This window comes from Leopardus geoffroyi, chromosome C2 (genome assembly GCF_018350155.1).
Source record: "Leopardus geoffroyi isolate Oge1 chromosome C2, O.geoffroyi_Oge1_pat1.0, whole genome shotgun sequence".
Classification (NCBI taxonomy): domain Eukaryota; kingdom Metazoa; phylum Chordata; class Mammalia; order Carnivora; family Felidae; genus Leopardus; species Leopardus geoffroyi.
This window is the reverse complement of record NC_059333.1, coordinates 117,152,177-117,179,692: the sequence shown is the minus strand read 5'-3', so window position 1 is coordinate 117,179,692 and position 27,516 is coordinate 117,152,177. Positions and strand designations below refer to the sequence as shown.

At 37.3% G+C, this 27,516-nt stretch overlaps 2 long non-coding RNA genes across 2 annotated transcripts in view; one reads left to right on the top strand and one right to left on the bottom strand.

The window, feature by feature from the left end:
* LOC123611439 overlaps window positions 1-27,516 on the top strand; it is a 233,729-nt gene that overhangs the window by 177,679 nt on the left and 28,534 nt on the right. The gene's annotated exons all lie outside the window — the stretch shown is intronic.
* On the bottom strand, window positions 4,104-13,932 carry LOC123611440. The gene is made up of 2 exons (XR_006718671.1): window positions 13,621-13,932; window positions 4,104-4,638 (listed from the first exon to the last, which is right to left on the bottom strand). It is a non-coding gene; the product is annotated as an uncharacterized LOC123611440 (long non-coding RNA).

Here is a 27,516-nt window from a genome sequence, read left to right as displayed (position 1 = left end):
AAGGAAGAGATGCTAAGTAGATGAAATGAACAGTGTTTTTGAGATCTCATCAGCTTATTACACTCTGCCAGCTTTGGCCTGTGTTCTCTATGAAATATCCTGTTTATTTAGTTGATGAGTTTAGATTTCATTGATGGCAGTTAATACTTTGAAAAAGGCAGTTATTTTCAATGCTAGTGAGAAAATATGACTTGACATATTCTTCATATCATATAATTATATTTTAAGAGTTAACTTTAATCCCAAAAGACATTGAGGCTAACCATTTGATTAATAGCTAAAGTTTCAATGTAAAGTGAATCCACTTACCAACTGACTAATCATAAGCATTTGCTATGGTACATGGAGGATGCGCGATAGGCGTTGTGATTTCATAGTCATGAGAATAAAATACACAAAAATATAATGTGTCTTTTTACTGTAAAACATGAAAACCAACTGTTCAAGTATTATGCGTAAAATGCCATTTTTCTGTGGCTCCCTTTCTGAGCCTTAGCACGTGGACTTTTTCTTCTAAAATAATTACAGCAAAAAAATATTAGAACCAATCATATCAATTATTGTACCTATGGATAAGGAGTTAAAAACAGAACAAAATACACTTTCAGAAAGTTAATGTCAAAATAGTGTCCTTCATAGTATATTCACCATAACAGATTTTACTTATTCTGCTAACTTTCCCATTATATTAACACATTTTGAAGCTCCCTTTTTGGGAAAAGCCAAGACCAGTTTATCTTTTTTTTAAAAAAAATTTTAATGGTTATTTTTGACACACACAGAGAGAGAGAGAGAGAGAGAGAGAGAGCATGACAGGGAGGGGCAAAGAGAGAGGGAGACACAGAATCCAAAGCAGGCTCCAGGCTCTAGGCTCTGAGCTGTCAGCACAGAGCCTGACGCGGGGCTCAAACTCACAAACCGCTAGATCATGACCTGAGCCCAAGTGGGACACTCAATCGACTGAGCCACCCAGGTGCCCCAAGACCAGTTTATAAAGGGCACTTGGGTGGTTCAGTCAGTTAAGTGTCTGACTTGGGCTCAGGTCATGATCTCACAGTTCTTGGGTTCAAGCCCCGCACTGGGCTCTCTGCTGTCAGCACAGAGCCCACTTTGGGTCCTCTGTCCCCCCTCTGTCTCTGCCCCTCCCCTGCTTATGCTCTCTGTCTCTCTCAAAAATAAATAAACTTAAAAAGTTTATAAGCCACTTGAGAAAGCAGGGTTGTTATCACATTGCGTATGTGATAATAGTTAATTAAAACAACTTAAATCCACACCTTCCTCAACAGATTTGATTCAAAGTGACTCCCAGCTAATTCCTATAATCATACATATCTCAAAAAATGAAGACTTGTCACAGTAGAAGACATTAAAAGAATGGGCCACAGAAAGTCACTTCCAAATAAAAGTCTTTTCTTGTCTAAGATTATCAAAAATATTTTAAATATTGGGGAAAGTTATAGGAATAAGTAATTACAACATCATCAAAATAGGTGGCCAACCTTCAAGAAGGACAAAGCTAAAGAGAAAAACTTCCATCTGAGAAATGTCATTACTTTATAGTCACTCTTAATATTTACATATTTACTGTGCATTATAGAAATTGGTAATAAAAAGGGGTGCCTGGATAGCTCAGTGGGTTAAGCGTCTTTTGATTTCAGTTCAGGTCCTATTCTTCTGGTCGTGGGATTGAGCCCCATGGGCTCTGTGCTGAGTGTGGAACCTGCTTGGGATTTTCTCTCTCCCTCTCTCTCTGCCCCTCCCTTGCTCATACTGTCTCTCTCTCAAAAATAAACTTAAAAAAATTAGCAATAAATATAGCTATGTAGATAAAATACACTTCACTTTTTAAAGCTGAAAGACCATATTAAAGGTGAGGCCTCAAATATGAACTCATTTTAGGCTAAATGCCCTTACTTGTATGAGATTATTTTTAATACATAAATATTCTTTTAGCTATTTTTTTTATTGACTCTTAAGTTTTAGAATACACTTTTTAAACTTGAAACTTTTTCTTCAGCTGAAGAGCAGAACGAGTTCAGAATCCTAACTTTCAGGGAAATCAATCAGCGGATAAAATGGCAGGCTCATGCCTCTGCTAGGATTAGTGTGCTGATGAAGGCAAGTTCACAGGTTTGATCCCTAAGTGGGCCAATTTACTTTGCTACAGGCAGTCCCTTAAACCCTGGCCTGACATCCTGCAAATGGGAACCATCAGTCATAAGGCAAAGCTGGGAGAAAAGTAGGGGTGGAGTACCGCCAACTCCTTCCCACTGTGGGAAAACAAGTCCAGGCCTGCCGATAATGCTGTGGTAGCATTTCTCCTGTTAGTAAAAGAGGGAGCTGTCTTCCCAATGATAGTGAATTGGCATGGGTCAGAGTGTAAATCTGATCTCCAGAAATGTACTTTAAGATAATGTCAACAATTACTGAACTAGTCATTCATTCTTTCTTTGATGAGGGCTGAATCAAGTATGCTAGGTTTAGAGAGACCCCAGATGAATTTACTTATGTATTCATTACTCACTTCCAAAAAACATTGGCTGCTGCTCAAACAAAAGAGAAAATGTAGCTGCTAGCTGTGTAATTTTGTTAATAGACTGGATAAAACAAAAACCATCAAAGCATTATGTGTCAAAAGTTTTATTTAATTCATTAATGAGGAAACTAGAGAGATGAAAAGGCAGTTCCAAATAAAATTTAAGAAACTGAAATTTTTTGAGTAGGAAAAATATAAAAGCTGAAGTACCAAATTAAGTACAAAACTGGTTAAAATCCCATAGGCAATAAAACCATCGCACCTTACCAGTTTACAGAACTGTAAAATGGCCCTGATCAGTTGGGCAAAAAAGCTATATTCCCTTAGAGCATATTAGAAACAGCTGGAGAGTTTTAAAAAACACTGATGAATAGGTCTTACATTCCCCCCACCCAATACTGTAACTTAATTGGAAACTGGGTGAGGCTTGAGCATCAAGATTTCTAAACCCCCTCCCCCAAGTGATTCTAACAGGCAACCATGTTTGAGAAGCACCGCCCTAGGATGTGACATCGCCTTGCTCAAGGGCTTTCAACAATGTGCTACCCATTTTGAGTAGCAGGGTGGAAGGTCATTGTCCCATAGAACTGCTCTCACCTGAGAGCTGTTTGAAATTCAGAATCTGCGTTCCCACCCCCCATGTGTGAAGTCAAAATCTATGTTTCAAAACTATCACCAGGTATCTTCAGGTGCACATTGAAGTTTGAGAAGCACTTTTTTTTTTTTTACCATGATATTGAAAGGACTTGGAATTACTCTTTCTCCTTATTTCCAAGCTTTAGGAAAATTTTCCTAACACCGACATGCCAAATGTCTCTACAGCAGCCCAAAATAGCACTTTAACAATAGTGATGTTTGTGCAGAGGGAAATCAACTCTAAGGTGAGAAATCTGACCTAGATCAATCAATGACCCCACTTCCCAGGATCCTCAGCTACCAGGGGCACCTGGGGTAATGTATTACCTTTTTTTTTTTTTTTTAAGTTTATTTATTTTGAGGGAGACAGAAACAGCATGAGTCAGGGGTGGGCAAAGAGAGAGGGAGAGAGAAAGAATCCCAAGCAGGCCCTATGCTGTCAGCACAGAGCCCAGTGTGGGGCTTGAACTCATGAAACTGTGAGATCAAGACGTGAGCCGGTGGGGAAACCAAGAGTCAGACACTTAACCGACTGAGCCACCAGGCACCCCTGTATTACCTTTACTAAGAGCTGCTGGAAACTAGGAAGGTGAAGTTATCAGAAATGTGCCAATTATTTTTAACTACTAGCCAATCATGTTACAAGCAGAGTATACTAGTTATGGAGAAAAAAATGTGTTTGAATGCCTAATTAAGACAAAAAACAAACTTTTCGGTGAAAACGTTTTATACAACTTACTCAGCATCAAGTTCCTAAAATTTTGAGGGTTAATGTATCAACCCAGACTTCATGTTAGCTGCATTTTGTAAAAGGTTGACAAGGGAGTTCACTCCTTGAATATGAAAATTTAGGGCATAGCTATCAGTCAATAAGACCCTCTATATGGCTATTGACATCTCAGAAAACATGAATAATGTCCTAAAATGGAAATTTCCAGAAATGAGTTCTTTACTTTGAAAATCCAATGTAGTTATCATACTTAGATGTCAAAGTCTTAAAGTAATTTCATGTATTTACTAAGTATTGGGTTTATAGCAGTAAATTAAATCCCTAGGTTTACAGCAGTGAACAAAAAACACTCCTGTCTTCATGGACCTTACAGTCGAGTATAGGAACAAGGATTGTAAACAAATAACAAATATTTTTGTTATAACAAAGTTTAGTAAGTATCATAAAGGAACAGGGTGACTTAAATGAAAATGATTTATTCAATGTGTAAATAAATTTATTATCTGTGACTTTGCAAGTGTTTACAAATCATAAAACAATTTTAATCATAAAATATATGAGTTAGTAGCCATATATTTCACTAGGGCCTGCCAGATGTACTTGACTCTGCTTAACTCTTCTGATGATAAATATCCAAAAGCTTGGAAAATGCTTCTCTGACCTTCTTTTTCTTCACTATGGCAAATATTGATGGTTTTCTCTGAGAAGCTGAATGTGTGAAGTATGTTCCAAAGACCTAGAAAATCACAGAGACTTTCATTAGAGCCAGAGATGAAATGTGAATATTGATTCAGGTACCTTAAATCCTCTCTGGAACAGAAATGGAAAGCATACACGCGCGCACGCACACACACACGGATGATGTCCAATTTCGAAGGTGTTAATTTGGTATATTTCATTAAACCCCGTAGAGAACTACAAATAATATCACAATTCAAAAGGTATGAAGCCCCTGTGTGATAAAAAGATTATCTGATATTTTTGTTTTGGCTTTCTTTTTTTGTTTTTCCATCACTATATAAGTGCGATTGTTCTCCCAAAAGAATATTCTTAGACTTTCCATGCTTAATTTGTCATGGGTATAACTACTGTCATTTGCATTATTTATCCAGAATGCATCCTTTCCCCTTAGCTCATTTATTACTACTGGTTATTCTAACCCCATACTTCCAAGCTTCTTCTGAGGTCTGTTTCTTACCCTGTTTACTCTTGAGACACACTCTCAAGTTGAGAACATGTAGATCTAAACTCCTATTCTCTTTCTTTCAAAGAGCCCAGAAAGAGAAAAATATGCCAGATGACACAATAATGAACGTATCTACACATAATCAATAAGGAGCTTCTTCAAGTAGTCCTGCTACATTGTCAATTCATGATTTTTTTCATTTTTTTCAGTTTTATTGAGATATACTTGACATATAACATTGCATGAGATTTAGTTGTACAACATGGTGCTTCATATACTTATATATTGTAAAATGATTACCATACTCAGTTTAATCATCACCACACATTGTTACGTTTTCCTTGTCATGAGAACTTTAAGATTTACTCTACTAACAATTTTCACATACAAAATGCAGCATTGCTAACTTTAGTCACCATGCTCTACATCACCTTCCTATGACTTCTTTATAAGTGCCTTTCACCCATTTCTCCCACACCCCAAATCTGGCAATCACCAATCTGTTCTCTATATCTATGAAATGCTTTCTTTTTTAGATTCCACATATAAGTCAGATCACCAAGTACTTGTCTTTGACTCATTTCACTTAGCATAATTCCCTCAAGGTTCATCCATGCTGGATTTCCTTTTTTTTTTTATGACTGAATAATATTTATGTGTATGTGTGTGTGCACAAAATGTAGGTATATACTTTCTTCATTCATCTGTCAATGGTTATATCCATGCCTTAGCTATGGTAAATAATGCTGCAATGAACATGAAGGGGCATAAATATTTTCAAGATAGTGACTTCATTCCCTTTGGATATATATCCAGAAGTAAATTTGCCAGATCAAATGGTAGTTCTATTTTGTATTGAGGATCCTCCATACTGTTTTCCATAATGACTGTAACAATTTACATTCCTAACAGTGCACAAAGTTCCCTCTTTTGTACAGCCTTGACAACAGTCTTTTTTTCTTAGGTCATTCCAATTACAATGGTTATCCTAATATCTTATCATGGTTTTCATTTGCATTTTCCTGATGATTAGTGATGTTGATCAACTTTTCAGGTATATGTTGGCCAGTTGTAGGTTTTCTTTGAAAAAATGTTTATTCAGGTCCTTTCCCCATCTTTCACAAGTTGTTTGTTTTGCTATTGAGTTGTAGGTATTTTTAAATATATTTTTAGATATTAACCCTTATGAGATAAGATATACAAATATTTTCTCCCATTCTGTAGGTTGCCTTTTCATTTTTTTATTTGCTTGCGGTGCAGAAGCTTTTGAGTTTGATGTATTCCCATTTGTTGAAAGTTTGTCTTTTGTTGTGTGTGTTTTTGGCATTGTTTCCCCCCCAAATATTGCCAAGACATCTCACTGAGCTTCTTTCCTACGTTTTATTTCAGAAGTTTTAGGTTATCAGGTCTTATGTTTAAGTCTTTGATGCATTTCAAGTTCTGTATGTGTTTCTTCAGTTTCCCAGCACCACTTATTGAAGAGATATCTACATTTCTACATTGGATATTCTAGGCTCCCTTGTCAAATATTAGTTAGCTGTATACGCCAGGGTTTGACTCCAGGCTGTTTTGTTCCATTGGTCAATGTGTCTATTTTTGTGCCAGTATCATACTGTTTTTATTATTATGGCTTTGTAGTGTAGTTTGACATCTAGAAACATGATATCTCCAACTTTGTTTCTTTCTTTCAGGATTGCTTTGACTATTTGGGGTCTTTTATGGTTCCACACAATTTTTAGGATTATTTCTGTGAAGAATGCCTATGTATTTTGATGGGGATTCCATTGAATCTGTAGATGGCTTTGGGTAGCATGGCCACTTAACAGTATTCTTCCAATCCATGAATATGGGATATCTTTCCACCTGTTTGTGTCTTTGATTTTTTACAGCTAGGTTTTGTAGTTTTTATTGTATAAATCTTTTACTTCCTTGGTTAAAGTTATTCCGAAGTATTTTATTGTTTTTAATACTATTGTGAATGAAATGATTTTTATTTTTTTCCAGATGTGTCATTGTTAGTGAAAATTAATGCAATTAATTTCTGTATGCTGATTTTAGATCCTGCCGCTTAACTACAATTGATTAATAGTTTTTTAATGGATTCTTTGTGATATTCTAGAAATAGGATCTCATCTTCATGACAAAAAGGACAATTTTAATTCATCCTTTCCTAGTGAGATGCCTTTTTTTCCCTTTGTCTTGCCTAATTGCTCTAGCTTGAACTTCCAGTAATATATTGAATAGAACTGATGAGACTGAGCATCTTTTCCTTATTCTTGATCTTAGGGGAAAACACTTTCAACTTATCTCCATTGAGCATTGTTAACCATTAGTTTCTTCTATACCCAACCTGTTAAGGAGTTTTATCACGAAAGGATGTTGTATCCTGTTAACTTTTTACGCATCTACTAAAACAATTGTGTGATTTTAATCTTCCATTTTATTGATATAATGTAGTACATTTATTGATTTTTATATGTTGAACCATTCTTGCATCCCAGGGATAAATCCCACTTGGTCATGGTGTATAATCCTTCTACTATGGTCTTGAATTTGTTAGTTTACTAATAATTTGTTGAGAATTTTTAAATCTATATTCATCAGGAATATTGATCTGTGGTTTTCTTTTCTTGTGGTATCCTTACCTGGTTTTGGTATCTGGCCTCATAGAATGTGTGTGGAGATGCTCCCTCCACTTCAATATTTTGGAAGAGTTTGAGGAGGATTGGTGTTAATTATTCTTTGAATTGGTAGAATTCTCCAGTGAAGCCATCTGGTCCTGAAGTTTCCTGTTGAGAGTTTTTGACTACTAATTCAATCTCTTTATGCATTATTGCTCTGTTCAGATTTTCTTTTTCTGCCTGATTCAGTCTTGGTAAATTGTGTGTTTCTAAAAATGTATCCCTTTATTCTAGGTTATGTAATTTGTTGGCATTTAATTGTTCATAGTAGTCTCATATGATTTTATGCCTTACTGTACTATAAGCTATAATGTCTCCACTTTCATTTCTAAGTTTATTAGACTCCTTTTTTTCTTAGTCTAGCTAAAGGTTTGTCAATTTTGTTTTTCTTTTCTATTCTTTTTGTCTGGTCTCTAGTTCATTTATTTCTGCCCTGATCCTTATTATTCCCTTCCTCCTACTAACTTTGGAACTGAAGATTTTTTCTAGTTCCTTGAGTTGTAAAGTTAGATTGTTTACTTGATCTAATTTCCTAATATATGCATTTATTGCTATCCACTTTCAGAACTGCTTTTGCTGCATCCCACAGTATTTGTTTTTATGGTCATATGTTTCTGGATAAGTTACTTCCATTTTGATTTCTTCTTTCACCTACTGGTTGTTTAGAAGTGTGTGGTGTAGGAGGCACCTGGGTGGCTCAGTCTGTTAAGCATCAAATATTGGCTCAGGTCCTGGCCTCCAGGTTCATGAGTTCAAGCCCTGAATGGGGCTCCACACTGATGGTGAAGAGTATGCTTAGGATTCTTTCTCTGTCTCTGCCCCTCCCTCACTTGAAGTCTCTAAATAAATAAACTTAAAAAAAAAGTGTGTTGTTTAATTTCTAGGTCTCACTTTTCTCTTGTTGGTTCTAGTTTCATACCATGATGGTCAAAAAAGATGGTTGGTATGATTTCATTCTTCTTAAATGTGTTAAGATTTGTTTTGTGGCCTATCATATGATCCACCATGGAAAATGTTCCATGTGCACTTGAAGAATGTGTATTCTTCTGGTTTTGGATGGAATATTCTATAGATGTCTTTTAGGTCTATTTGGTCTAATGAGTAAAGTCCTATATTTCCTTACTGATGTTCTGTCTGGATGATCTATGCATTGTTGAAAGCAGGGTATAAAATGCACCCACTGTTACTATATTGCTGTCTATTTCAGCCTATGGGTTTATTAATATTTGCTTTATATATTTAGGTAATCCTGTGTTGGATACATAAATACTTACAAATGTTATATTCTCTTGTTGGATTGATCCCTTTATCCTTATATAAGACTTATTGAAATCTTGAAGTCAATTTGGTCTGGTATAAGTATAGCTACTTCTGCTTTCTTTTGGTTTCCTTTTGCATAGAATATCTTTCTCCATCTCTTTATTTTCAATTTATGTGTATCCTTAAAGCTGAAGTGAATCTCTTTTAGGTGGCAATTGGTTCTTGTTTGTTTGTTTTTTAATCCATTCAGCCACTCTGTGTATTGTAGAATCTCATCCATTTACATTTAAAGTAATTATTGATAGATATGATAGGTCCTTATTATTGTCATTTTCTTAATTGTTTTCTGGCTATTCTACAGTTCCCTTGCCCCTTTTTCTCTTGCCCTCTTCGTGATTTGATGATATTCTGTTCTAATATGCTTACAATTCTTTCCTTTGTAGTTACCATGGAGCTTATATAAAACATATATTTAAGCAGCACTCTCAACAATAGCCAAATGATGGAAAGAGCCTAAATGTCCATCAACTGATGAATGGATAAAGAAATTGTGGTTTATATACACAATGGAGTACTACATGGCAATGAGAAAGAGTGAAATAGGGCCCTTTGTAGCAACATGGATGGAACTGGAGAATGTGATGCTAACTGAAATAAGCCATACAGAGAAAGACAGATACCATATGGTTTCATTCTTATGTGGATCCTGAGAAACTTAACAGAAACCCATGGGGGAGGGGAAGGAAAAAAAAAAAAAGAGGTTAGAGTGGAAGAGAGCCAAAGCATAAGAGACTCTTAAAAACTGAGAACTGAGGGTTGATGGGGGGGGTGGGAGGGAGGGGAGGGTGGGTGATGGGTACTGAGGAGGGCACCTTTTGGGATGAGCACTGGGTGTTGTATGGAAACCAATTTGACGATAAACTTCATATATTGAAAAAAAAAACATATATTTGTAACAGTCTATTTTAAATTGATAGCAACTTACATTTAAACACATATTAAAGCTCTACATTTTTACATCACAGTTTATCTTTTTACCTTTGTATTCACTAACAAATTATTGTAGGTATAGTTTTGTGACTTTTGTCTTTTCATTTTCATATTAGATTTATAAATACTGTTCCCACCACTATTACAACATTAGAATATCCTTAATTTAATATTTACCTTTACCAATGAGATTTATACGTTTATATTTTCTTGTTGCCAATTAGTGTCCCTTTAATTCAGCTTGACTAATTCCCTTTATCATTTCTTATAAGTCCAGTCTATTGGTAATGAATTCCTTTAGCTTTTACTTGTCTGCAAAATTTTTTATCTTTTCTTCAATTTTGAAAGACAACTTTACCAGGTAGAGTATTCTTAGTTGGAAAGTTTTTTTCCTTTAGCACTTTGAATATATTGCACCACTCCTTCTGGTCTTCAAAGCTTCTGCTGAAAGATCTGCTGATAGTCTTATAGGGGTTCCCTTATAAACAGCTACTTTTGTTGCCTTTAAGATTATCTTCTTGTCTTTAACTTTTAACAATTATAACGTGTCCAAGTGTGAGTCTTTGAATTTATCTTATTTGGAGCTCTCTGGAATTCCTGGATCTGGTTTTCTTCCCCCCATTCCCCCAGGTTAGGAAACTTTCAACCATTATTTCTTCAAATAAGCTTTTTGCCCTTTTCTATCTTCTCCTTCTGGGACTCCTATAATGTGAAAATTGATCTGCTTGATGATGTTGCATAAATCCCTTAAGCTATCTTCACTGCATTTTTTTTTCTTTTTTCTTCTCTGATCGAAGTCCATTGCTCTTTGAGTTCATTGATCTTTTCTTACACTTCATCTAATCTGCTACTGAACTCTTCTACTGATTTTTTCAGTTCAGGTATTGTATTCCTCTATGATTTCTGCTTTGATGCTTTCTTATATTTTCAATTTGTTTGTTGAAATTTTCATTTTGTCCATGCATTGGTCTTTTGACCTTGGTGACCATCTTTATAAACTTTAAACTCTTTACCAGGTAAATCACTTATCTCCATTTCATTAAGTTCTGTTTCTGGGGTTTATTCTTGTTCTTTCTTTTGGAACATATGCTCTGTTTTTTCATCTGGTTGGGTGTGTGTGTGTGTGTGTGTGTGTGTGTGTGTGTGTGTTTAAAGATTAAACAGCTAGTTCTCCCAGTCTGGAAGATGTGTAGGAAATGAAACTTGTTCAGCCCAACCCTAGCTCTTTGTTGTCTCTCAAAACTTTGTGATTGTCCAAACAGCCCTGTTTGTTTTTAGTGGTTCCCAGTAATTGAGGGTGTGCCAAAACTTGTTAGCATTGCAAAGGGGGAAGACCTCACTCAGCACATAGATGCAGGCTAAATGGAAGACAGATCCTCTGGAAGTGGCTTTTAAGTATGCAAATAGACCTCATTTAGGAAAGGACTAGGAGATAGGTTCCTCTATCTACTCTCCCCACGCCCTCTATGCTGACTCTTGGAGGGATAGCCAGCCACTAACTGTCTCTTTGCTTGCCACAATCCCACTAAACCCAAGAACACAGCACTGCTGGTTAATAGAGCCAGGCTATCAATGGATGTGTCTTCTGGTCTTCAGCCACAAAATGTGGGACTCCAGATACATGCACAAACTTGTTTTCCAGACACTGGTGACCCATTTTGATGTGTGTGTGTGTGTGTTTTCTCCTTCATTTGATGTGTAAGAGTCACTCGGCTAGTTTCTGGATTTCTTTCAGAATGAATTATTCCATACATAGTTGTAGATTTGGTGTGTCTGTGGGAAGAGGTAAGTTCAGGAGCCTCTTATGTTGCCATCTTAAACCAGAATCCCTGCTCTGAGCTGCTTGAAGCTAGGAATCATTTCTTATTTGTTGAGAAATTAGAGGTACAATGAGTCATATCCCTCTTCTCTTACTGAACCTTTCTATATACTCCATCTTCCTCCTCATCAGGTAGGTAAGTTGCCCATACTTCTCTTCAAAGCTAACACCTTCCCACATTCACAAAGGCTTATTTTTGTTTTCTCTTGTACTCAAAAACAAAGACAGGAACAGTGTTTTTGAGCTGAATTTTTCTTATTTAGAAGAAGGAATGTATGAAATTTCTCAGGAAAAGTTGCTTTGGGATGGTATAAGAAATGAAGGTTCTGGGATGCTACATATAGATTTTAGTGAGAATTAAAACTCTATTAAATGTTTAATTTATTCATGTAACTCAAAAGTACCAATATTTACTGATGACTTTTATAATGGTAGGAGCTGGGCATGCAAAATATGTATATATATATATATATATATATAGAGAGAGAGAGAGAGAGAGAGAGAGAGAGAGAGAGAGAGATCCTTTCATGGAACTAATAGTCTGATGGGATGAACAGATAGTAAACAACAATAACAATTTTGAGTTTATCATAGTGTTAGAAGAGGGACACCTGGGAAGCGCATTTGGCTAAGCATCTAACTTTTGATTTTGTCTCAGATAATGATCTCAGCATTCGTGAGTTCGAACCCAGCATCAGGCTCTATGCTCACAGTAGACAGCCTGCTTGGGATTCTCTCTCTCTCTGCCCCTCTCCTGGTCACACTTGCTCTCCCTCTCAAATGAATAAATAAACTTAAAGAAATAAAAGAGAAAAAAGAGCATGTCATGATAGACAGTAATGAGACAGGAAATACTTCAATAGTGTGGTTCAGAGAACATGCTCTCAGATTTTAGTAAGGTGTTGTGCCCTAAGATTAAGTTAAAATAGCAACTTGCCCTGCCCTTAGAGCTTGACTGACACCCCGATATTTCCTCTGGAATCTTCATTTCCAAATCCCTAAAACCAAAGCATAACTCGCCATACATTTAAAAAAATTTTTTTCTACTTATATTGGTCCTACCGTCTAGGGTAATGTCCTATGCCAGGTCTTTTTTAGTTAATAGGTTTTACACCCCAATCTCCTAATATGCAAATAACATCAGGTCTGTAATTTTAAGTGTATTCTCCTCAGACCTACACATATTTTTTAACACAAGGTTTCTCAGCAGTGAGTGGCGTGATTGACATTTTGAGCTAGGTAACTCCTTACTGTTGGGGGGCTGTTTTGGGCATTGTGGGGTTTTTAGCAGTATCCCTGGCCTCTATGCATTAGATACCAATAGCACCTGCCCCCAAGTTGTAGCAATGAAAAACATCTCCGGACACATGAAGTGTATCTGGGGGGCATGGGCGAAAGCCCCTCCCTTCCTACTGATTTAACACTTTGGCTACTCTGTTTCTAGGTAGAAATTCAAGTCTAACTAGTGATTTAAACTACACAGGACGGGCTCTCCCTGAGTTTTATGTAGAGTACAGAGCTTAAGACCTCATGGTAATTAACATTCAACTTTTGGTATTTATCGAAACTGTAACCTCATTAAAATAGCCACATTTAAATACTGAAAAATTAAAATACACTGGAGCATCGGGGTAAGTGTTTAAATAAACACATCTGAAGGCACATTCTTATCCTGACATGTTATGATAGACAGTAATGAGACCCGAGGTATTCTGCTTAATTTCCCTCAGCTGCTGCAGCCCCTCCTGTTTTAACAACAGAACCTTCTATAGTTCTTCTTACCACTAGTCAGTGAGGAAGATCTTTCTCCTGGTTGTCTGTATTACTCAGTCTCTAGGTCTTAAATACTTTCATTCAAATGGATCAAGCTGGAATAAAAAAAAAGGGGGGGGGGGGAGAAGTTGAAAGATGGGTACAGAGCACAGCCTAGGATTACTGAAGTTAGGAACGTAACTTCTCACCTAAGCCAGGGAACTGAGAAAGTTCCTTCTCATCTCTGCTTGAGCCAAGAGTTTATTAAATCGACTTGCGTATAATACTTAGTTAAGTAGTGAACAATCTCTTCAGAGACCATCCCAGCAGTACGTCTCAATCTGCATCTTCTATACATTGCTAAGACATTCAAAAACTACCACTTAGAGTATTTTGACAAGATTTTAGAGCAGGGATATGTATTAAAGAGTATAATGAATATTATGTAATTCTCAGTTTTAGTTGTTTTCTAAAATATTTGCCCTATTTCCTGTTTCAAATGTATTACATGTGGATTGTAAAATGGTATCATTGTTTTTCAAAACTTGTTGGCTATTTCTTATAAAGTTAGATTACATCAACCCTCTGTCCAACAATTCTACTCCTAGGTAACTATCCAAACAAAATGCAAACACACATCCACAAAAAAGTTTGTACAATCATGTCCATAGCAGTCTTATTCAAAATAGCCTAAAGCTGGAAACAACCCAAATGCTCATCAGAAGAATGATAAACTAATCACGTTTTATTCATACAAAGAACACTACCCGGGAGTAAATAAGAACAATAACTGATACATACGACAAAGCATAATTATGTCTATTGTAGACATTATGCTGAGGAAAAGCAAAACAATCTACAGTGATAGAAGTCAGAAAATTGTTACATTAGTTTGGGGGTGGATATCGATCAGAAAGGCCCATAAGAGGATTTGGGAGGTAATGGAAGTATTCTATATCTCATTTGGATGCTAGTATAAAAGCTTATATAAATTATAAAAACTCACTGAGCTACGAGCTGTTTTACTGAGTATAAATCAAATTATAAAAATACAAAAATGTATTCCCCACTAATTTTAGAAAGTAGAAAAAATAGAAAAAATATTCATAATCCTACCAACTGAGGATTGTTGTCAACCTGTCTGAAAATATCTTTATTTTGATTATTCTTTCATATCTCCTTAACCTGTAATCAGAGAAGTATTCCAGGGATCGATCCTTAAACACCTTTTCTTTCCTATTTTTACTCATTGTTTGTGATTTCATCTAGTGTCGTGACTCTTACTTTATTTTTTTAATGTTTATTTATTTTTGAGAGAGAGAAGAGAGCAGGGGAGGGGCAGAGAGAGAGAGGGAGACACAGAAACCGAAGCTGGCTCCAGGCTCTGAGCAGGCAGCATAGAGCCCAAAGTGGGGCTCGAACCCATGAACTGTGAGATCCTGACCTGAGCTGAAGTCAGATGCTTAACCCACTGAGACACTCAGACACCCCTAATGTCCTGGCTCTTAATATTATCTGGATAATTAATGATTCTCTAGTTCACCTTACCTACTTGGCATCCACATAGATGTGAATGGACATCTCAAATTTAATATATCTAATACTGAGATTCTCAATTTGTCACCAAACCTACTCTAATCTCACAGTTTTTCCATGTCAGTGAAAAAAGAACCCCATTCCTCTAGTGGCTCAAAGCCTAAACTCAAAAGCACATTTGACTCGTTCCTTTTACTTACATCCACATATTCAGGAATCCAACCATTTCTGATTCTTTTAACCACTACCATTCCATTTTGAGCCACCAACATTTCCATTCTGGATGCTTCTAAGTCTCCTTGCATTTACCCCTTCTCTACAGTCTTCTCTACACAGCAGGCACAATGATCCTACTAAAATATAAATCAGAACAAGTAACTCCTGCAATGGCTTCCACCTCATCCAGGGTACAAGGATCCAAAAGGCTTTAGGTCTGCCCACCCTAACTTTCACTTACTTCTTACTTCCCATCCACATCTACTCTCATCCTTAATCCTCTCTTTCAGCGATGGTGCCTTTTGTTCCTGAAACACACCAGGTATGCATGCACTACAGGGCCTTTGTACCTGCTGTTCCTTCTGGCTGCAAACCATCCCCGAGATGTCTGCAGTCTTCCTCTCTTCTTCTTCTTCAGGTCTTACATGTCATTTTTCTCTGTGAGGCCTTGCCTGGCTACTCTAGCTAAAATTGCAACTTCTCCCCATCTAACAGCCCAGTGCCTAGTTTGACCATATAATTTATTTTCCAATTGGCACAATTGGAAAGTGAGAAGGATGCTACTGATAAATATGCTGACACAACAGTCATAAAGCAGGACTGTTCCCCTTCCTGCCTTATCTTTTACTTTAGCCTTTATTTGGTTAATTATCTGCTTTTCCCCTTCTAGAATGCAGGCTCCTTCAGGCCAGCGATTTTGTGCTTTGGGACCTTACAGATGCTCAATATATATTTGTTAAATGTATTTTTAAATGAATGCGAATGATTTGGCAATGATGTCTTAGTTTATATTACCAAATCCCCTGCTTTCTCCTATTAGAGTAAATGTCATTCATGCTCTGAAAATGCTCGCAAAACGTCTTAAAGGGACAAGTTCATTTATGGAGTCAAATTCAAACTTAAGTTGGGGGATACAAAACAATTAAAAAAAAAAACAGCATGTACTCTTTGTAAATAAATCTCAGTGTGGGTTTTTTTTTTTTTTTCAGTTTAAGAAAAATCCCTGGCAAAAGAGGAAGTTTACTAAAAAACAACAAAAAAACTGGCAAAGCTTCAAGTGCTCTGAAGAATCTAAAGTTTCTTTTCATCAATTGAAGAAAGCTTCCTATGGCCCATTTGTGAGGGAAATATGAAATAGTAAGGGAATAGTTACTGGGTATCTATCAAGTGGAAATCAAAGTATTAGGTAGTAGGACAACAGAGACATGATGAGATGGTGAGGTAGTGGGGGAAAAACCCAAATTCGTATGCGCCCCTGTCTTAATTTCTTCTGAGTCCCCAAGCAGTGAGTTCCCCAGCTCATCCAGCTGGCTCCTACCATAGCCCTGCCCACTAGGGAACGCTGCTATTCCAGCTGTAGGAATAGAGTACGAAGTTAGGAAACGCCTAACTTCCCCTTGGGCACTACTACAGCTAGTTAGGAGATCCAAAGTTAATTTGTATTAAAAAAGGAAAACTTAAATTGTAATAAGGCAAACTAAAGGCAAAACGAGAGAGAGAGAAAACCAATGATTAATTTGTCATATGGAAAATACAGTGTTGGCACATGAAAAAATTGAGGAGTGTTATTGAAATGGGTGAAGACATACCCTCCCCAATGTGTATCCCACGTACCAACATTAGTGAATTGGGCCACTATCCTCCCTGATACTCAACGGAAATGGGAGAGAGCCTTGATTCTGTTGTCCCTTCACTTCCTCTTACTGAATTTCTGTCCCCTACCTACTGCTCATTGGTTAGGAAGTGTTTAAGTCTTTCCGAACCCATCCTTTTGTCTCTGTTTCCACCGTTAGTTGTGTGTGTGTGTGCATGTGAAGGCTTTAAGCTTTAAGCTGGATGTCTCATCCAGCCTAATGCAACAGCCGGCTTCCAGTCTCATTTTCTCATCCCACCTGCTCCTCTTGCCAGTATATGGCCAGAGTGAACTTTCTGAAGGGCAAATCTGATCTTGTTACCCTCATACTGGAATTCTTCAAGAGTCCCTCCACAGTCTTTAAAAAATTTTTTTAATGTTTTACTGATTTTTGAGAGAGAGAGAGAGAGAGAGAGAGAGAGAGACAGAGTGCAAGCAGGGGAGGGGCAGAGAGAGAGGGAGACACAGAATGTGAAGCAGGGTCCAGGCTCTAAGCTGTCAGCACAGAGCCTGATGCGGGGCTTGAACCCATGAACTGTGAGATCATGACCTGAGCTGAAGTCACACGTTCAACCGACTGAGCCACAGAGGTGACCCCTTTCACAGTCTTTAAAGTCAACCATCTTTAACCTGCCCTCAAGGCCCTTCCTAATGTTTCTCCTTGCCAGGTTTCCCAGTGTTCTCTACAAATTCTTAAATATTATTTATGTTTGGGAGCTTTAATTTTTTTTAATGTTTATTTTTTTTTTTGAGAGAGAGAGAGAGCATGAGCAGGGAAGGAGCAGAGAGAGAGGGAGACACAGAATCCAAAACAGGCTCCAGGCTCTGAGCTGTCAGCACAGAGACCGACGTGGGGCTCGAACTCACAAACTGAGATCATGACCTGAGCTGAAGCTGGACACTCAACCGACTGAGCCACCCAGGCGCCCCATGTTTGGGGACTTTTATAACAAGGCTGTGCAGGGGCGTTAGGGTGGCTCAGTTGGTTTAGTGTCTGACTTCGTCTCTGGTCATGATCTCACAGTTTGTGAGCTCAAGCCCCTTGTGGGGATCTGTGCTGACAGCTCTGAGCCTGGAGCCTGCTTTGGATTCTCTCTCTGCCCCTCTGCCATTCACACACTATCTCTTTCAAAAATAAAACTTAAAAAAAAATAAGAAGAAGAAGCCTTGCAGAGTACAGGGAGAGCCCACATACAAGGTGGTCAGCAAGGCAGCATAGAGAAAGCTCTGTGGGGGTGAGGATAGATACTTCCCAAACAGTGTGGCGAGAAGATCATTCCTAGGGGAGGGAGCAGGATGTGCAGAGGGGACTAGCAAGGCCTGGTGAAGAAACAGGACATGGTTCCGTACAGCTGAGGGTTACAGTGCAATATGCCGGTGAGGGGAGGGGAACGTTCTGATGTAAGGAAAGAGGCTCAAGGGTAAAATTTCAGAAACCTCTGTATGCCCACGTAAGAGATTGACATATGGAGAGGTAATCATCATTCTAAAAATACTGCAGGCGGATTAAAAGGCTAGATGGAAAAAACACGAGAGTTACCCAAAATCTTCTCTGAAATCATTTGATGGGTGATCACCACAAAGGCTGTTAACTAGAAAACATAGGACACTCAGACAGTGGAATACTCTTCAGTGCTAAAAAGAAATGAGCTATCAAGTTATGAGAAGGTATGAAGGAACATGAAATGTGTATTACTAAGTGAAAGAAACCAGTCTGACAAGCTACATATCATGATACCAACTCAGTTGATCCTTGAACAGTGAGGGGGGTTTAAGAGGGGGGTATAACTTTTGACTCCCCTAAAAACTCCGCCTACTTCTGACCAGAGACTTATCAAGAACATAAACAGTCTAGTAACACACCTTCTTTGTTATGTGTATTATATAATACATTCTTACAATAAGTTAGAGAACATATTAAGAGAATCATAAGAGAAAATACATTTACTATACCATTTTTAGAAAAAAAAAATCCATGTATCAGTGGACCTGCATAGTTCAAACCCATGTTTTTCAAGGGTCAACTGTATTTGATATTGCAGAAGAGGCAAAACTGTGGAGACAATAAAAAGTTCGGTGGTTTTCGGGGCAGAAGGGGAAAGGATTCCTATGTGGAACACAGGAGATTTTTTAGGGCAGTGAAAATACTCCGTATGGTGCTCTGATGGATACAATGTCATTATATATTTGTCTAAAACAATAGGATGTACAATGCCAAGAGCGAGGCATAGGGAAAGTTATGGGCTTTGAGTGATTATGATGTGTCGATTTGGTTTCAAAAGTTATAACTAATATAACACATATAAGTGATACAGTAATGCAGGAGGCTCTGCATGTGTGGGGGCAAGGTACACATGGTAAGTCTCAGTACCTTTCTTCAATTTTGTTAATCTAAAACTGTTTTTATCTTTTAAATGAGGTCTTTAAAAAATTATGAAACGTAAAGAATTTTAAAAAAAAGAGCCCACATCTTATGTCTGGCCTTTCCCTTATCTGTCGCTGCACTATAAGAAATTATCACAGCACCAAAGTGATGTTTCAGAAATGTAACTTGGATCATGTGACTTCCTGCTTTAAAGCTTCCATGGCTTCTCAGAGTATTTGGAATAAAAGTGAGAATTCTTACTCTGCCTTCAAAAGCTCTAAATGATCTTGCCCCAGACTTCTACTCGAGCACCGTCTTCCCTTCTCCACCATGTACATTATGACCCCTCAGTCACATGACCTCTCTTCTGTTTCTCACCCAAGCCATTGCAAATCATTCTGTAGGGACTTTGCACGTGTTTCTTTCCTTTGGAAATCTACTTACCCTGATTTGTGCATCCAGACTCCTGTTTATCATTGAGATTTTAGCTCAGTTGGCATCCTATCATATTTATCTTAATCTTTTATATACTTGCTTATTATCTACCTGTCATACTACAATATAAATTCCTTAAAAAGAGAACCCTTTTTGGGGCGCCTGGGTGGCTCAGTCGGTTACATGTCCAACTTCAGCTCAGGTCATGTTCTGACAGTCTGTGGGTTTGAGCCCCATATAGGGCTCTGCACTGAAAGCTTGGAGCCTGGGATCTGCTTCAGATTCTGTGTCTCCCTCTCTCTCTGCCCCTCTCCCACGCACACTCTGTCTCTCAAAAATGAATAAATGTTAACAAAAGAATTAAAAAATAAAAGACCGTTTCTGTTTTCTTTACTATCCTAATGCTGTTACCCAGAGGAATTTCTGGCACATAGTACATGCTCAATACGTGTTGGTAAGTGAAAGAAAAGCTAAAATCCCTTTTTTGCAAAAGAAGACAAAATTGATATTAAAGTAACTGTTACCCTGATGTTTTATATGTAATTATATGTGATAGGCTTCTATACATATATTTGCAGAGTTCTTCTTTGCAATGAACTCGTAAAAATGAAAAACCACATAGAAGCAACCACATAGAAGTATGGAAAAAAAAATCAAAAGTCAAAGAAACAAATCAGACAAACATAGGTGGCCATGCATGTAAAATATTTAACGTGTGAAGTTTGTCTCTTCCTGTTCTTGCAAACCAAACAGTTGTAAGGAGAATAAAACGAGGAGCAGGAAGAGCTCATCCTTGATCCCATCTGGAGAGCTAGTACAAAGAAAGACTTAGAAGAAAGGGGACGAAAACATGCTGGGGTCACAGAAGGAAACTGAGTTGAAAGGAGGGAAAAAATCTGCATTCCGAGTCATTTGGAACAGAGAAGGAAGGGAGACATTATCTGAAGACCGTGTTCACCAGAGGCAAACAGGCTGAAAAAGAAATCGACATCTGTGAAAGTCTCGTGTGCCCCAGATCTGAGGGGGCAGATGAAGATTGTTTATGTAGCACAAGAAGGTGTTGGGAGAAGGAAGGAACAGGCTCACATGGAAACATATGCTCGCCGAAGCTACTTGAAAAATAAAGCATGCAGTGGAGAGAGGGAAACATCTGTGTTGCACACGGGCAGACCACCAGTAGTGAAGCAGTCTTGAGATAGAAGGGAAAGGCGTCCACAAACAAGATCGGACATTATGTCTTGTCAAAATGACATGTAAAGGCACTGGGTCTGCATCTCATTCTCTGGTGAGTTAATGGGAACTCAGCCATCTGGGGAAATCAAGGATGAGTAAACTAGCTGCTTTGGTGTTTTCACAGTTTTGCAGAAAGGACAAAGCATTCGCAAGTTTTTCCAGGGCTACTTTTCTTCCTACTGGGGAAAAAAAAACACAACCCTTTAGAATACCGTTTATTTTTTTTTCTTCGGGAAACATATTTAGAGCTTTTATTCCAAATCTTCTGCAGCAAGAGAAGCTGCTGGATTTCTCATCCTTTGACCACAGTCTCAGCACAGAATAGCTTTAGATAGGAATTTTGTGTGACATTAAGTACATATAGTTGAGAATTAAATTTTGTTAGTATTTCAGACTTAAATTCTTAAGAATATATACTACATTTTTATAAACTACTCAGTTCCTGAAACTGGACTCAGTTCCTAAAACTAAATATTAAAATATTTAATAATTCAGTAACGTATAGAAATAAATGTTAAAATAAAAGTCTCTACTATCTTCTTTATAAACACCCTTTCCCTGGTAATATGAAAAGTTAAAAATTGGAAATCAAGGCAAATGACAACTGGTGTAGAGAGTACGCAGAGCTTAAACTAGAATTTTATTATGTTGTACTTTATGATTTATAGATACATATCTATATGTAACCTTGTATACAACATACAGGTACATTCATCTGTATACAAATAGAGTGTAAGTCTATATACAGATAAAATTTTTCATTATGAATAAAAATTTATTTCTCAAAGGCACTGTGTCAGATGAACAATGATGCCAAAAGTAAAAGAGGCAAGGAAAAAAGCTCCAAGCATGTGGCATCTGATATCCACCATGGGATTCCTAGTGTATTTAGGAAAATTACATAAAATGTGCAGAAAACACAAATATCTACGGAAAGAAAACTAGTGAAACTATAGAAACATTGTGTAGTATTTTGATAGTAGAATAATTAAAAGTCAAAGACCTAAGCACTTACAACAATGAAAAAGAAAGAAGTATAGGGTAAAACATAGAAGTATAGAGTAACTTTCGAGTAAATGTGAGGTAAGGATAGAGTGAGTATGATCGAAAAAATAAAACTGAAAAACAAAATCCGTTCATTTATGGTGTAGTGATCATAAGCCAGGTCTGGGTAAAATCTCAAAAATAAAATCAGTGATGGCTTTTGCAACGTCTTGAACACCTTGGTGGTCCTCTCTCTGAACAAGTGCCCACCACCGAGTCCCCCACGAGGCTGATCTGTGCGTAATTCACACAGCTTTCCCTTCTCTTCACTCACCCACCGGAATATTACGACCGAATGCCAGTTCAGCCTTCCTTGACTTCTGCTGCGGAAGGAAAGATGACCTAACATGTATTGATAATTTACTAAATGCCTACTTTCTAACGCATTATTTTATTTAATTCTTACAAAAACCCTATGCAGTTTTCTCATTCCCACTTTTAAAAACATAGAAACTAAGACTCAAATACAAAATAAAAATACTGAATTAAGAATTAAGACACGGAGATATTCTTACCCTAAATGTCATGCTGTTTCTCGTAAGTTATATTTCCTCTCTTAGAAATTATTCCTGACTGGATTATTAATGTCTGATAATGGCATTATGCCATGACTCTAAATTATCATTAATTGTCAACAATTTTAAAAAGAGATTTTTCATCCCTCTGACTATTCAAATGATACATGCTTATCCTAGGAATTTCTAAAATATATAATATGAAGACAAGCAATGATTCTCACTTTTACCAAGTCACCCAGAGGGAAAACTCCATTTTAAATAATTTAAAATATAATTTTAAAATAATACGTTTTAACTTTATGCACCACATGTGTTTTGTGTGTCCCTACTTCCTGTCTTGTCTACACAAAGAACGGGCACATTGGAAAAATTCCAAGCAGAATGATAGCCCTTTGAGAAAGATCACTTTGATCAAGGTTTTTTCCTAAAGTCCCAATGGCTGATTCCATTTAATGCTAGGCCCTCCATAAGCAAACGCCCCAATTCTAATGTTCAAATCAAGGAAAATTGGAGATTAACTTTTAGAATGGCCAAGTAACAATCTCTCAACTACTCATTCTTTCACACACAAAGACAAAAATACTGACACAACGATTAAAAGTAGTCATTTATAGAACTCTCCAAATTAACCAAAGCCACTGAGCTGTATTGTAAGGCCTAAAGTAGTGTAAGACACGTGGAATTTGAGCCATGAGTTCCTCTCCTCTTACCAGACATGCCCCTCACTCTGCCCAACCAGGAAGGTTTCCTGCCCAGGTAATTCCCCATCAACTGCACCAGCTGCACTCTACCTGGCCCTCAACCAAACTGGGTTCACCTTCCAGCCAGCCAGCCACCCAAATTGTTCAAACAAACTAGTCATATCTTCCTGAGAGGAAAAAAGGCCCACCTCCCCCCATTATTACAAAGTCTATCTCCCACAGCTACTTCTGTTTGACTCTATTTCCAAGTACAGCCTCTGTGTGACCACGCATAGCACACAGTGTCCTCTTCCCATGGGCTGTGAGTTAACGTGACTGATAAACTGTGTATCCCCTCTGTCCAGTGTTGGCTATTGTGTTCAGCCAGCTTGTACTATTTATGCTAATGACGGCCTTCTTCAGCAACTGAGTGAGCAGGAATGATCAGAACAAGAACAAACAAAATCATCTATGCAAGAGAAATTATTGAACTTCTTTAGACAGGGGGTGTGTGTGACATTATAAGTCGGGGTTCTTCCCATCCCCCTGCTCTCCGTACCCTAGTGGTGCAAAAGCCTCAAAAAGCCAAGTCTTGAAGCCAGTTCACAAGACTGAACTCTTGTAGCTCTGTAAGAAACACCATCTCCAAAACAGTCAATATAATGTTTGAACATCCAGCTCCACGGAAAATCTCTATTATTGTGCTATTACAGCTGTTTTATTTAACTCCTATTTCAGCCTAATCAGGGTGGGGAGGGGAGGAGTACTACCCCCAGGTCATTACTGAAGCAGTTTCAATCTGCTAGCAACACTGCAACTACCTAAAACTATTATTTCAGTTGGAGCAAACAAGCCTGACCAAGAATTTAAAAGGAAATCTTCAAGACCAAAATGGCTGTCAGGAAATTTGAAAAGCTGCAACCTATTTCTGAGCATCTAAAAGACTGTGTGAGCATGCACACAGCTCTGGAAAGACCTGGTTAAGAAGAAAGCTCCATAAAATTCTGGCCAAACATAAGGCCCTAAACAAGTAGAAAGTGAAAGCTAAGGCTAAGGCTGTCTTATAAATGTCCTGAAGTTTGAAGGGATGCCTTTGTACAGATCCCCTTGGTAAAGGTAGAAGATATACAGGCAAGTTATTTGAGGACATCTTCTCATCAAACATTGCATTGGCTGACCACTAAATTACACTGAATAAGGGGTGACTCACAGGAAGCCCGGTTTAACAATTTAAATAAGAATTATTTTAAACTAGGGGTGCCTGGGTAGCTCAGTTGGTTGAGCATCCAACTTTGGCTCATGTCATGATCTCGTGGTTAGTGAGTTTGAGCCCCGTGTCAGGCTCTGTGCTGACAGCTCAGAGCCTGGAGCCTGCTTCGGATTCTGTGTCTCCCTCTCTCTCTGCCCCTAACCCACTCGCATTCTGTCTCTGTGTCTCTCAAAAATAAATATTAAAAAAAAATTTAAAGAATTATTTTAAATTAAAAACACTTAATTTTTTTTTTATTAAAAAAAATCCAGCAGTGTTGGTTGCATATTGAAGGAAATACAAAATCTATTGAATTAGTCTAGGTAAATCTCTGAACAAATACACAGCAATGAGATAAACAACAATGACAACAAAATCACACTAACAACAAAATCTGGGTGGGGGGACTTGATACCAAAGTTGTTACAATGTCCAGTTCTCAACCAAAAATTTTGAGACACGGGGCGCCTGGGTAGCTCAGTCAGTTAAGCATCCGACTTCGGCTCAGGTCATGATCTCACAGTTTTTGAGTTCAAGCCCCGTGTCGGGCTCTGTGCTGACAGCTCAGAGCCTGGAGCCTGCTTCTGATTCCGTGTCTCCCTGTCTCTCTGCCCCTCCCCTGTTCATACTCTCTTAATAATAATTTTTTTTAATGTTTATTTATTTTTGAGACAGAGACAGAGCATGAATGGGGTAGTGTCAGAGAAAGAGGGAGACACAGAATCTGAAACAGGCTCCAGGCTCTGAGCTGTCAGCACAGAGCCCGATATGGGGGTCTACCTCACGGACTGTGAGATCATGACCTGAGCCACCCAGGTGCCCCTCTGTCTCTTAATAATAAATAAACGTTAAAAAAATTAAAAAAAAATTTGAGACATGCAAAAAAAAATTTAAATAAAAAAAATTAAAACAAAACAAGAAGTGTGCAACATAAAATGGCAAAAAGGATTCTGAAAATAACGTCCCTTAGCGACTCACATTTTAGTACAAAAAGATTTTAAATCTATTATAAATGTTTAAAGAATGAAAATAACTAAGGAAATAATGAAAAACATGACAACAGCACCTTACCAAGAATAGTAAAAAGAGATCAACACAATTTAAAAAAAATAACTAAATAGAACTAGTTCTGTAGTTGAAAGGCACAATAACAGAAAAGAACAATTTAGTAGAGGGACTCAAAATCAAGAGTGTAGCAGGCAAGAGAAGCAATCATCAAACTTGATAGTTCAAGAGAAATTATCCAGTGTTAGGAGCAGAAAGAGAAGGAGCGAAAAAATTGAACAGGGCCCCACAGACTGGAGAGATACGAATAAGCCTTCCAACATACACATATTGGGAATGTCACGAGGTGAGTAAAAAATAGAAAGGACAGAAAAGGTTTTTGAAGAAACAGTGGTCAAAGACTTCCCCAATTTGATGAAAAATATTAATCTCATCAGATGAGACTACCAATTGGATTACCAATGAACTCCAGGTAAAATACACTCAAAAAGTCACAGCTAGACATCTCATAGTCTAATAGAGAACAAAGATGGAAACAAAATCTTGAAAGCAAGAAAAATAACTTGTATAAAACCATTTCTCAATAAGAATAAAAGCTGACTTCTTATCAGAAACCGTGGAGTCCAGAAAGCAATGGGATGCCATAGATTTAAAATAGATTAAAAAATAATCTATAAACTAAGAATTCTATATCCAGCAAAACTATTCTTCAAAAAATGAAGAAGGAATTACAAGAAAAGAAAAAAAGAAAAAAAAAAAAAAAACCAAAGGAATCTGCCATTGTAATTGTGTCCTATCATAGTCACTAAAGAGAGTTCAAGCTGAAAGGACATTAGACAGTAACTTGAAACCACATAAAGAAATAAAAAGCATCCATAAACATAATTACATAGGTAAAAGTAAAAGAAAGAATAAATGTCTTTCTGTTTGTAACTATTTTCTACTATCTTATTTAAAAGCAAATACATAGAGCAATAATTATACAACTGTGTGGATGGGCTTATAGTGTACAAAATGTAATCTGTAGGATAATTATAATACAAAGGAAGAGGAAGAATGAATCTCTATTGGAATACACTATTGTATGCTATTGAAATGAAATCTAATGAATATCAATGTAAACTAGATTAAGATACGAATTGTAATCTTCAGGACAACCACAAAACCAAACCCTCAAAAAATACGAATAAGAAAATTAAAATGGTATACTAACAAGTATCTATTTAACACAACAGAAGGCAGTAATGAGGGACTAGAGGAACCACAAAAAGACATAAGACCTACAGAAAGTGAATAGTTGATGTAAATCCTACTTTATCCGTAGTTACATTAAATGGAGTAACACTATAATCAAATGGCAGAGACTAGAAGCTGAATTTGAAAACCACCTAAGTATTTGCTGTTTACAAAAGACACTTAAGTTTTAAAGGCACAAGTAGATTTAAAGTAAAGGGGTGGAAAGATTAATATAAGAGCATTCATCAAAAAATAGCTTAGGGGGCTATATTAATATCAGACAAAAGGAGACTTTAAGACAAAAATTGTTTCTAGAGATAGATGTTTTATAAGGACAAAATGATCACTTTACCAGGAAGACAACAGTATGTGTATGTACCTAACAGCAGAGACTTAAAATACATGAAGCGAAAACTAACAAAATTAAAGGGAACAATAAACAATGAAACAGTAATAGTTGGAGACATCACTACCCTACTTGTAATAATTGATAGGGGTTGCATGAAGGACAATTTAATTTCTTAATTAAAGGCACCTAGATTGATGCACTTCCCCTCAACAGAAACCGAGCATTTTTGACACGTCCTTTATTTTACCTTCAACGTCTATCGTCACCAAATCTCAACATGTGTCTTAAATCCACCAGCTTTTTCTGTCACTAGTTGCTACCACCTTGGTCTAAAAACACCACCATCTCTCCTTAGTCTAGTCTAATACACATACATGCTAGCATCTCTCATTTCTATCTTATCTTTCCTTTCAGTTCATTGTTTTAA